Source organism: Orcinus orca, chromosome 7, assembly GCF_937001465.1.
Source record: "Orcinus orca chromosome 7, mOrcOrc1.1, whole genome shotgun sequence".
NCBI classification, from domain to species: domain Eukaryota; kingdom Metazoa; phylum Chordata; class Mammalia; order Artiodactyla; family Delphinidae; genus Orcinus; species Orcinus orca.
The window spans coordinates 46,279,033-46,292,064 of record NC_064565.1 but is presented as its reverse complement, the minus strand read 5'-3'; positions in this window follow the sequence as shown (position 1 = coordinate 46,292,064).

Below are 13,032 nucleotides of genomic sequence, written 5' to 3'. Positions count from 1 at the left end.
TAGATAGACCTATATCATATGAGAATCGTGAAGCAATCCTTCCTTCAAATAAAAATGTAAACAGTCAGTGTAGCTAGGGAGAGATGGGGAAATGACTAGTGAGGAAAGGTTATTTAGGCTAAATTATGCGATTCAATTTAACAAAGAATTATCAAGTATCTTTTTTATTATAAATTTATTTATTTATTTATGGTGGAATTGGGTCTTCGTTGCTGAGTGCGGGCTTTCTCTAGGTGCAGCAAGCGGGGACTACTCTTCGTTGTGGTGTGTGGACTTTTCTCATCGTTGTGGCTTCTCTTGTTGCAGAGCACGGGCTCTAGGCGCTCTGGCTTCAGTAGTTGCGGCACGTGGGCTCAGTAGTTGTGGCTCGCGGGCTCTAGAGTGCAGGCTCAGTAGCTGTGGCACACAGGCTTAGCTGCTCTGCAGCATGTGGGATCTTCCCGGACCAGGGCTCGAACCCGTCCCCTGCATTGGCAGGCGGATGCTTAACCACTGCACCACCAGGGAAGTCCCACGTGTCTCTTCTTTTTTTTTTTCCAAACCCAAGCTGACTGTCTTTTTTTTTAATTAATTAATTAATTTATTTTTGGCTGCGTTGGGTCTTTGTTGCTGTGCACAGGCTTTCTCTAGTTGTAGCGAGTGGGGGCTACTCTTCTATGCGGTGTGCAGGCTTCTCATTGCAGTGGCTTCTCTTTTTGCAGTTCTCTTTTTGTGGAGCATGGGTTCTAGGCGCACGGGCGTCAGGCGTTGCACAGCTGCCCAGAGTAGGACACCATCATAAGTCTTTAAACATGCCATATGAGTTCTGAATAAATAAAAGCTACAAAGCCCAAGTTATATACAAATATCTTAGGCAATAATGTTTACAAAGCTATGTACAGTAAAACAAATGTAAACAGTAAATGCAGCATGAGAGTTGTGGCTCACAGGTTCTAGAGCACAGGCTTAGTAGTTGTGGCATACAGGCTTACTTGCTCCACAGCATGTGGGATCTTCCTGGACCAGGGATTGAACCCGTGCCCCCTGCGTTGGCAGGCGGATTCCTAACCACTGTGCCACCAGGGAAGTCCCTCGAGTTCTTTTCAAGGCCCGGCTCTTGAGGAGGACTAAAGGGATATATCATCATAGCTTCCCATTTTAGTAATTTCTTTTTATTTGTTGTTAAGAGGTCTCTCAGAGTCAGACAAACAATTAAATGACAAATCACAGAGGTTCCTTCTGAAGACAAGGGCAGAATGTTCAGGATCTGCAAGTGTGGTGAGAGAAATATGTCCTGGATAGGAAACAGGATCATGGGGTTCGCAGAGAGTCTAAGTGTAGGTGGAAGGATGGGGACAGTTCTTGCCCAAGCTGAAGAGCTGATGAGAATGTAGGAAGCAGGGGTAAAACTTTCTCAGCATCCAAACACAGCTGGTGGACCAGCTGACCACTACATACACTTAGGAGGGGGAACAAAATCCCTAGCAGGGATTTAGGTGAGAAAATAAAATAAAATAGACCAGAAAAAGACCTCCAAAAGTCACCTGCTTACCGTCTAGACAGGTGAATTGTAAGCTAGGGTGGGTAACGTGTGGCTACCCTGCCAGCGAGAGGCCCTATGAGGCAGCTGCTGTAGCACTGCACCAGCCTGAGAAGGTAAAGTTTCCTTTACTTTGTCCTCTGGGCCTTTCTTTTCCTTTCTTCTTTTATTTATTTATTTGTTGGTCTCCCTTTCTTTTGCTCCTTCTTTTTCTAATACAAGAGAATGTTCTGTCTGTGAAAGCTGGTCTATACTGAAGTAGGTAACCAAAGAATTAACATCTAGAGCAGTGGTTCTCAAATTGGACATCACCTGAAAAGCTAGTTAAAACAGATTGCTGTCCCCACACCCAGAATTTCTGGTTCAGTGGACAGACCACACAACCCAGTGGCTGGAGCCTGAGACTCTGCCTTTCCAACAGATCCCCAAGTACTGCTGAAGCTGCTGGTTCAGGATCACAATTCTGAGACCCACTGCTCTGCCCAAAATTCAGAGGTCCACTGTTTGCATACTGAAACCACAAATGTAATCACTGGTTCGAACAACTTCAATCTTCACCTAAACTATCACGAATATTCAGCCAGTAAACATCTGGATGGCCATACCATTTTTTTCCAGATGGTATCTGTTTCAATTGTTCCATGCCCAGGCCAAATTAAATGTTTTACACATGACTCCTGAACACTGTCCATGAAATGTCCTTACATTTCAAATTCTATACCAAAATTATTCTTGCTGAGAAGAAAATTATAAAGATTTTAGGCTTAAACCCAACTAGTAACGGCTGCTTTAAAAAAATCGCAAAACGATCGCAGAGTAAAGATTTCATTCAGTACTCTAAACTCTCAGTGCTAAGGACAGTGTATATATACCCACCGTAATCCCGTATGAACATACAGTACACTTCTGCCGTTATGAACACCAGCACCTTTATTATTCTGTGGGCAGAAAAAAATGAGAGGCTCACCTTACGTGTAGGTTATAGAAAATTTCATATTAAGGGTGCTCTTAAAAAATGGGATGGTGCTACCAATGAAGACTATAAAATCTTCTGGTTTCAACAGCCTTTGAAGTAGCATCCCTTCCTTCTGCTTTGCTAAATAGGATCCTGCCTGGAGGCAGATGAAAAGACTGCCTAGAGGTTGGAGATTCCTTTACAATCCCATAAGTATAGACACATTTTAACTACCACAAATAAGTTATTAAGATCTCGGGTTGATTTTTAGTATATGTCACTACTAGATATGGCCCTTTAAACACATTGACAATTACTAAAACATTAAAGTGAATTACAGATGGTAACTGGACCCCTTAGAGAAAGAAGAAATGGCAACCCCATATTAGTTGTAGGCAACCCAACACCACCCAGTTCACATTAAGGAGAAACAGAAAATATCTACCCCTATACCAGTATCACATCGTTGAACCAATTTACTATACAGAGGAGGAAACTAAAGCTCAGAGAGGATAGGCATCTTGCCTGAGACCCCACAACATTGGGTCAAGATTAAGTTTTCCTGTAACGGAGCAATGATTTTTCCACTGTCATCCCACTGTCTCTATACTTAACCACTGAAGAGAATTATTAAAAACTGGCCATCAAGGTTTTTTTAAGAGTGGGAATTTCATCTCAGTGTTCTGACTTTTCTCCATAACTGCCTGCAGGAAGGTGAGTCCTTTATTTGACCAGAAATGCTCATCCTGGACAAACTATTATGTCCAAATCTGATTGTTGTCAAGTCGTGTTGATTGTTGGGAGATTAAAAGTAGACCAGCTAGTGGGCATATGCTTCAGTTTTAGCCCCCTATAAACGAGGGGTGTATCGGTAGTCCTGATAGGAGGGAGAAATAGCCAGCCTGTATCTAAGAGCACTGTGTTCCACGGACAGCTCCAAGAAACTGTGAGTGACAAGAGATTGGGAAGAGAATTTCCGTTTGTTTTCCTTTCGAGCACACAAGGTTTGTATGGATTTAATCTGATCAAGTGAAAAGCCTATAAAGAGAAAGAGGTGGAATGAGGTTTCAGAATCTATATTCTCCAGGGACTAATAACTGGGAGTGGCAACTGGGGCCTAAGTGGAAGTGAGCAAGTTGGGCAGGGATTTAACTCACACCCCGAAGGGAAGGTCTGTATATGGGTTGTTTGTTCAAATAACAGTTTAGCCTTGGAGTTTAATACAAGGTATTCAAGTAAAATAAAAAGTAAACCCCACTCAGCGAGGCAGCGAGCTCAGGAAGGAATTTGGCTTTATGATGGAACACATTAAAAGCTGGGGAGAGGAAATAAGTGTGCACTGTGATCTTCCTCTCCTAACAGAGACGGGCAACAACGGAATTTGCAGAAATCAATCCTACTGCTTGTGAACTCTCCCCTTGTTTTTAGCCACTTCTTTGATTATTGCCCCTTTCATCAGAGGAAGCACAGAGGCCGAAGAGGGGAGAGAGTAATGCACCCCAATTCACTACTTGTTAACAATGGAGTTAAAAAGGGATGGAAGCAGAATTTGGGGAAGGAGGAAGGACTTTCCAAACGAGGTTTGGGGATTATCTGCAGATTTCACTTAATCATTCTCTACCTGACCCTTAATATAATGGAAACGTAAAAGCTGGTTTTTATCCACTTACAAGAATACGTGAATTTCTGGCTCTACCTGCCACTTGTATCTCCAAGAAGGGTATATAAACAGTGCAGATGGAAATGATATTCTTTAACTAGTGAATGTTCAACAGGGTGAACCAAAACTCAAAATATAAATATGCACTGTATAAACAGAGAAATTTAGAAATCCATGTCAATTGTATCTAGTTAATTTTTAACAGCTTCTTGGTATATTAGCTTTCTAGGTCGTACTCTATTCCTTTCCGTATTACTCTATTGACAGGCAGCTGGTGCAGTAATAAAACTGCTATTCCCAGATCTGCCAAGGGCTCAGAGAGAGATGAGTACAAGACAGATATCTACCCACTCACCATTTAACGTGTACCGCTTCCTACTGAACATGCAGATGGCATGGCGGTCCCAGATTTCATTTGAGTTAATCTAATCCCTCCACTGCTCCCACTAGAAAGGAGGGCATTAGCAGCCATATGTCAACCAGATTTGTCAGATTATTCATTACAATTAATTGCTGTTCTCACTTAAGGCCTTTAAGGCTGTGAATTGCTCTGAATTCTATTGCAAACACAAAATTATGAGTAAAAGACTTTAGCCCTGTCATTCAAATTTCACGCTGACCTTTATCAGCTTTTGGCTTTTCCATGGGTGCTGGGCTGAAAGCTTTCTAATTGGTGTTCCATTTCTTCCTCACTACAGGTAAGCTGTCGGCCTAGGCAATAAGTATGACCAGAAAGACAAGAGGAAAAACTCTTAGGTCCCAGCAGACAGTATTTAACTGCCAACTAATAATACATTAGGAGGGTAATGAAACGAGCTAGATGTCATAATGACCCAGTATACTAATTAAACCTCTAAATACTGCAGGTTTTTACGACATTTTCTGTCTTAGAAAGGCTTATTTTTGGAAGCAAATTTCTTTTTACATTGTTTCATCATTCAAACTCTTTTGTAAATTATTATGGATGATCATTAGAAATTAACCAAATTAATACCCAAACCTTCACATGGAGGGGAAGTCAGACTCCAACAAGCTGGACTCTGTCAATGTTGTCATTTTAATGTATCCTCCGACCAAGGAAACTTTGAGACTTCTCAGCCCTACAAACGTTGTTATTGAAGTTATTTTATTTACTGCTACTTGATACCATAATTTAAAGTTAAAAACGTTTTGTTGTACATGTTCCTTTGATTTTCAAGGTGCCGTTGAATCTGTTTGGTTATGGATGTGCCCTCAACCAAAGTGATGGTGAGACAGATCAGTACTGTTTGATTAGACGATCATCAGAGGAATCTTGATGGCCAAAGAGGGTCTGTCATTGAGATTATTAGGCCACAGTGGGGCTGCCTTGATTAACACTTTGTTTGCAACTTCAGACCAGTGATTTTGGCAGATGTTTCACAAATTTTGACATGAAGCTTTTATTAAGGATCTTCTGAGCAGGAGTTGACAGTTGAAACTTCTGCTCTGACTTCCTTGTTTGCATCTAAAGTCTTTGTTTGTAGAATATCTTAAGGTAATACCTTAGGTGGGGATAAAGTGGAAGGGAGGAAATTAATGGTGATTTTTTTTTTCCCCTGATTGTTACAGAGGTTACTACTAGGAGCCAAAAGCTCTTCTAACCACTCCAGTGCTAGAATAATCAAATAATATATGAATGATAGCATGAGGTTTGGCAACCTTTCCTAAAACAAGGATAATAACCTAATGTTTCCTTAAAACAAATTTGTTTCTAAAATAACAAAGAATAATTATAGCACTTAAATCAGGTATGCATTTAAGCACACTGCTTATTGTTTTTTTTACTGAACATGGAGATGTTCAAATGGTAGTGCAGGTCAACCTAAAAGGCCAAGGATACAGTTATTGGCCTATAAAAGACATAATTAATACATTTTCCCTCTAAATGGGAAAACAAGAGTATTCTCTTCCACTTAGGCCTTACTTCTGATGAAATGCCATCTTTGCTCAATTTTTTAAAACCCTGAAAATGATTTAAAGGAGTTTACACAAGGTGACTACTATGTCATGGATAGATTTCTCTTCTTAATTTAAAAATTAAAGACACTACATAAAATATAAAACACTAAATTTATGCAAAGATATGTATGGTTACATCTTTCATTGACATGTATGAAAGAAAAATAAGTCCATTTCTGCAAATTAATATTTGCCCATCTTTCAAATGATGAAAGATTAATTTCTCCTGCTATTAGAGCACAAACAGTTTTATCTTTAGACCTATTTTTTCATACATCTTGGCACCTTTTTTTTTCAACCAGTAGGATTTCCTGATTGAAATAAGCTGAGGGATGATGTGACTAGTTGACCAAGGTTTTATATCAGATGGTTATCAGATCAAGAAAAAGTTAGGCTCTGTTTGAAGCAAATGAAAGACAAGCACTAGATGAAAAAGGAAGCAATAATGATGCAAAGGACAACTGAAGAGATGCTCTGCATTTTCAGCAACCTCAAGCAGCAATGGCAGAACTTGACTGCTGAGAGAAGTCTGAAGCCGTGACCCCAGATATATCACACAAAAGTACTACTGCAACCTCGACACCGGCTACTAATAATCAAAACCAAATGACCTGGTCAGTCATAACACCTCACTGAACCTCACTTCATTCATATAAGTAAGAGAGTTAGAATAAATAATTTCTTTTATTTCCTAAATTTGATATTAAAAGTTATAAAATGCAGAGAAAAAAACAAACAAACAAGTGTAAAGAAAGCTTATCCAGAACCACAAAAATCTGTATACCAAAAACAGAAAAACTTTTGACAAGTTGCATAGGTCTCTTTTCACATCATCCATGAGAATTTGGTTGAGGTGAAATGAAAATAATAATGAAATCAGAAGGTCTTTTCTAAAACATCACTGTTTTCTCTCTGTATGGGCAGTCCAAACTAGGCTATAGCCATTTAAAGATTTTTGTTTTGTTTTGTTTGTTTGATTTTGTTCCTCCTGGTAGTGGTACGAGCAACATCTATCTCTCTCTCTTGATTTTAAGTTCTGTGATAAGAAGGACTATATATGTCTGGTTCTTAGTTCTATATTTCCAGAAATTAGTGTAGTATCTAGTGCTTAATGGATACATAATAAATATTTGTTGAATGAGTAGAATAAATGAATTACAGTGACAAACTTAAATATATCTTTTTTTCCTAATCTGGTAAAAAAAGGTGTCAAGTGGAGGCCCTGGGAAATTATAATGTCCAGTAACTTATTAGAGTAGTTTGAAATATAGTTATCTTATTTCCATTGAGTTTTCTTCATCCTATTTTACTTCTGTTTTTCTCACACGTACCTGAGTTTGAAAATAATTTGGGGAATCGAAAAAACCCATTCAGCCAGGGCTGAGTTCCTCAAAAATTTACCAATTACATTTTTGCTAACTGAAAACAAAGATGTTCTAATATATGAAGAGTTGTATGACCTCAAATACATAATATCATATACATAACACATAATATGTAATATGTATCAAATATGGCAGAATTTGTAACTGCTAAAAAAAAAAGTCACCTGCTTAGGTAAGTTTTTGTTTGTTTGTTTGTTTTTTTGCGGTACGCGGGCCTCTCACTGCTGTGGCCTCTCCCGTTGTGGAGCACAGGCTCCGGACGCGCAGGCTCAGCGGCCATGGCTCACGGGCCCAGCCGCTCCGCGGCACGTGGGATCTTCCCGGACCGCGGCACGAACCCGCTCCCGTGCATCGGCAGGCAGACCCTCAACCACTGCACCACCAGGGAAGCCCCTAAGGTAAGTTTTTAATGTTTCAAATATATAAAAATATTTGGCTTTATTCTTCATTAAAATTTATAAGACACTAATTTAAACTTCCCATAATCAAAGTTCATCTCATTTAAAATCACTTCAGTTGAAAAATATGTCCCAGTTAAAGTAGATAAGTAACCTGTCACAACGAAAAGCACAAAACCAAAATGCAAAATCTTAGCTGATGAAACACTAAATAGCCCCCACCAGCAGTAGAAATCAGCAATATTAAGGTCCACGTTACAATATTCAACTTAGCCTTGCCATATGAAGGTAACCGTTTTCCTCTAATGCACTGGTTGTTAAAAGCAGGAATTAAGCAATCTAGTTTTAAATTGGCTTAAACCAAAACTTAAAGTGAATGAGGTCTCAGTTTTTGTCCCAGTTATTACATAACCATTATGCACTTCTACTTAGAAAAATAGGCCAAATATGTATAAATATGAAAGAAAATCCTTATTCAAATAAATATGAAAATTTTCCATTCTTTGTTGGGAGACTTTGTTTATATTTTGGCTTTCCTCTGTGCCCTTTTGACTCTATAAAAAATTTAAACTGGGAAAGTTACGGAAAAAAGCCTTAGCATAATGTTGTAACCAAAACATTTCTGCCAGAGAGAAAAGCAAGGAACGTGGTGGGGCAGATCTGTGTAGGCAACTTTTCTAAGAACGTAGATTTTTAAAAGACTGGTTATTCTCACTTACTGATCACAAGGGTGAATACTTCATATTCTCTTTCTGGGTCTAAGCCAGTCCATTTAATCAACATCCAATGCACAAACAACTGTAGAGTTTTCTTTTTTAAGATTAAGCTATATACTAAGTAGTTTTGGGGATAACCTGATGTATAATTTCTAGCATCAAGAAAATAAAATATTAGTACAGAAAACAGACCTAGAACCAAGTAAGAGTTCAAAGCAGAATGCTGTAAATGTTGACTTTAGGAGGATTTTTAAATACCAAAGGGTTATTAAATATTATTAAAGAAATTCTTTTGTTAAGAAAAAATGTTCCAGATATAAACAAAAGTAAACAAAGCAAACTAAAAATTAGAATTCTATTATGTTACTTTCGTATACAAATATGCATGGGAAAGTACTGGAAATACGTATCTCTCAAATGTTAAACAGTATTTTCTTTGAAAAGTTTTTGGTCTTACCCATTGTTTTTCTGTATTTTCTAGAAATACTGCGTTGGACATAAATTACTCTCTTAATTGGGGAGAGATGTTAAGAGCTACAGAAAATTCAGCAGATGACAGAATATTTGGTAGTTGGAGAAAAAAAAAAGAAGAAATATGATTTGATCTGAACTTTGATGAACAAGTGAAGGTTTTCTGGGTGCAGGGAAGAGCATAAATGGCACATAGGTGGAAAGTAGCAGCACAGAGTTCAGGTTGCTAGCACATGGGCTGCTTAAGGGAGAAGTGTGAGATGGCACTGTGGAAAGTTGGTTTGGAGTCAGGTTATGGGTAGTCTTCAAAGCCATGAGAAGGGCTCTACTTGACTAGGGTGACAGAGGGGCAGTGGCAGAGAATACTGACAGCCCATGAGCAACGGACTCTCATGAGCATAGCAATTTGGACAAGGGTCTCCTTATGGTAGCTTATGATGCTAATTGGAAGCAGGGAAATTTCTCAGAAAGTTTTTGCAAAGTTCCCTTGAGAGGTTTTTTGGTTCTAATAAGGATTAGGCTAGGGAGCAAGAGATCTGAAGCCTTTTCAGAGTCAAAGTTACAAGGATTTGCTACCTGACTGACTCTAAAGACATCTCGCGAGGGTGGGCTCTAGGAAGACTACTAGGGTTTAACAGCTCATTGATCAGAAGAGGAGTCAACTGGCAGAGCCTGACCTCAGCCCACTAGTTAAAACCTCAAATTAATGCTCTGACTTGAGAATGTGAAAGAACTGAGTTTGCTCAAGTATGCAGGGCAGAAATATAAATCTAAGGACAAAATTCTGGAGAATTTCTTATTTCAGGGGCAAGAGGAGAAAGACAAGCCCTTGAGGAAGCAGAAGGAAGTTCAAATACAACCAAGAAGTTTCATCTCACAGGAGACAAGAAGGGAGAATATTTCAAAAGGGAAATAAACAGCAGCACAGTCAAGATGTTCCGAAGGGGTTGGGAAAGAATGTTGAGGGTTTCAGCTTCACTCCTGACTCCCTGTTTGTGCCCCTCCCAGCCTCTGAAGCTGTAACACTGTCCCCAAAACACCCCCTATACAGATGAATGTGTTAGAGGAGAGAAAGAATAAAGCAACAAAAACTGCCCTGAGATCTGTTTAGCTCAGAAACACTGGGTTTTAAACCTAGAAGGATTTCAAGGTCAGTTAGTGTAAACTTTCATTTCACAGACCGAAAGTGTGAGGCTGCCACCAGACTATGTGACCTGCTCCAAAATCTCAGACCCCTGGAAGTACTTCAGTGCTTGTCTAGTCCACATTTCCACTGACACCAATCTTAGCTAGTTTCTTCTAAAAAGGTTAGAACCACAGGAAACATCACTTTATTTATGAGGAAGAATTCTGAGTCATTCCCTTTTAGGCCTTTTGTCTGGATCGAAGGCCTTACTTTTCCTTGAAGTAGGCTTATCCTTAGTAAAGACTACCCCCTTGTCCACCATAATTAGTATCCAAGTTTTATTATGATTTGTTTTGCTTGTTTTACGGTTCACAGGTAACATGAACATAGAAAATAATATTTTTCTTTAAAAGAAAAGCTAAATAGACAAGAAGGAGTACCGGGAAGGAGAAAATGGGGTACCGTGTGAGTACACATCAGAAACATCTGACAGAACTAGCTGAACTGTGAGAAGTGAAACATGAAGGAAAATGGAGGAAAAGAGCAGCCTTAAGGGCTCGCCATCTTCTCCCGCCACATGAAGGAAAAGATATAAGAACCTGATTGAGAAGATCGGGTGGTCACAGTGTCCCCAGCAGTCAGTAGGGAGGGCCCTGTACCCAGGACAGTGGAGATGATCTCTGGAGAGAAGGGGTGGATGGAAGTTGGAAGCAGCCTCCATGTTAGTTGGAGGAAAAAAGTAGTGTGCAAATGGTCACCCTTATACAATTGACCAAGATGTAACTACTTTGGAGATCAGCTGTTTTGTGAAAAATTAAGGTGATATTATCTGTTATGGACTGAGGGTTTGTGTCCCCTCAAAATGTGTATGTTAAAGCTCTAACCATCAATGTGTCTGTATTTGGAGTTGGGGACTCTAAGGAAGTAATAAATGTTAAAAGTGGTCATAAGAATGGGGCCCTGGCGAGACCTGACGGCCTTCGGCGACCCGTGCCAGTTCGCTGTGCTGCTCTCCATCTCAGACCACTGCATGCACTACACCTGCGCCTTCACTTACTCCCTGACGCCCGTCATGTCCGGCATCTTCGGCATCAGAAGGCTGGCCACGCGCTACCGCACGTACCTGCCCTACCCAGGCTCGTGGCAGGCTCCGGGAGGTCCGTTCCAGGCCAGCTCGCTGTCCAACCACCTCGACTAGGGTGCATCGACTGGCTCCCAAGAGTTCTCCATGGTGGGCCGCGCATCCTGCCACCCAGTACCAACGCCTCCACCGGCTACGCGGGTCTCAACCCCAGCCTCCTGAACCAGAGCGACACGGTGGAGACCCAGGGAAGCCACAGAAACTCCCGCACCAACACAGGGCCAGGCCCCTGGAGGACACCACACAGTTGCCCTTCCGAGGCTGCGCACGCCCCTCCCTGCCGGGACCGGAGTTGCGTAGGCGGTGCAGCGGAACTCCGCCCGGAAGCGCCTCTTTCCCCGCCCAGCCTTCCGTTCTGGAGAAACCCGCCTGGGCTCGGCCGCCGGCCTGGGAGGAGCGCGTCCCTGTGAGCGGTGATCGCTGATCTCACTCCCGGCCGAGGCCGCCCGGCCGCCTGTGCTTCTGAGGTCCGTGCAGTTCGCAGTTGCTATTGGTCCATCTCAGATTTTTCAAACCAGACAGAACTTGAGGGTGTCTACTTCACCACCACGTGGACACGTTGTAAGGCAAATGGGAAGATTCCGAGGGGGAAACTGTGAGTGCTTCTGATTTAGCAATGCTGTGAATAAAAGAAAGGGTTTATACCCTTAAAAAAAGAAAAGAAGACTGGGGTCCTGAGCTCATAGGGGTAGTGTCCTTATAAGAAGACACCAAGGAGCTTCCTCTCTTTCCATGCAGACACGAAGAGGTCATGTGAGCACACGGTAAGAAAGCAGCCATCTGCAACCCAAGAGGTGAACTCTCACCAGACACCTTGGTCAACCCTGCCAATGCCTTGATCTTGTTTTTCCTGTCTTCAAAACTGTGAGTAAACAAACATATTGTTTAAGCCATTCAGTCTGTAGTATTTTGTTTTGGCAGCCGGAGATGACTAACATAGTTCCCTCTCTGTAAAGTGAGACAAGAGGAGTACCTACTCATTGGCTAATGTGAGGATGAATTGAAATATATAATGTATGTAAAGTGACTGGTACAAAACTAAGTACACAATAAATATTAATTAAAAATAATAAAGGAACAAGGTTATTTCACCTACCATGGTTATTTATAAAATAAGCCACCATGAGCTCTAAAATAATTATGATGTCACTTTTAACATTTCTAGTTTATATCTCATTTGGATAACAAAAATCCAAATTTAGAACTTAATTTCTAGTGATATTATAGAGGGATCAGAAATTGAAAGCTCCAAAGATACTGAATTTAGATACTTTCATCATATCAGAGTGTCACAGAGTGAGTTGCTTTTATTCCTGCTCTTACTTCAATGAATTCTAACAGTCTCAGACCTTGAGACAGTCCTCATGACATCGTCACACCACAATGAAGCCCTTAAATCTACTTTAGTATGCAGCGTAATTTGGACATTTCCCTACCTCTTTCATGTAGTTCTTTGATAAATAGCTATACCTTATGACTTGTGGTCATTTAAAAATGTATTTCACCTTTAGTCAATTTCCTCTTCTAATCTTCAGATTAAAAAACATTGAATCTGGTTGCTTTTGCACAGCTGTCCTGTTTTCCTGGAATTGTCATAAATGATGTGCCTGTTAAAAGGCATGGACTCACGTTAACATTCTTTCTTCCCACATGTCTTAATCAGAGGAGGCTTTGTTATAAG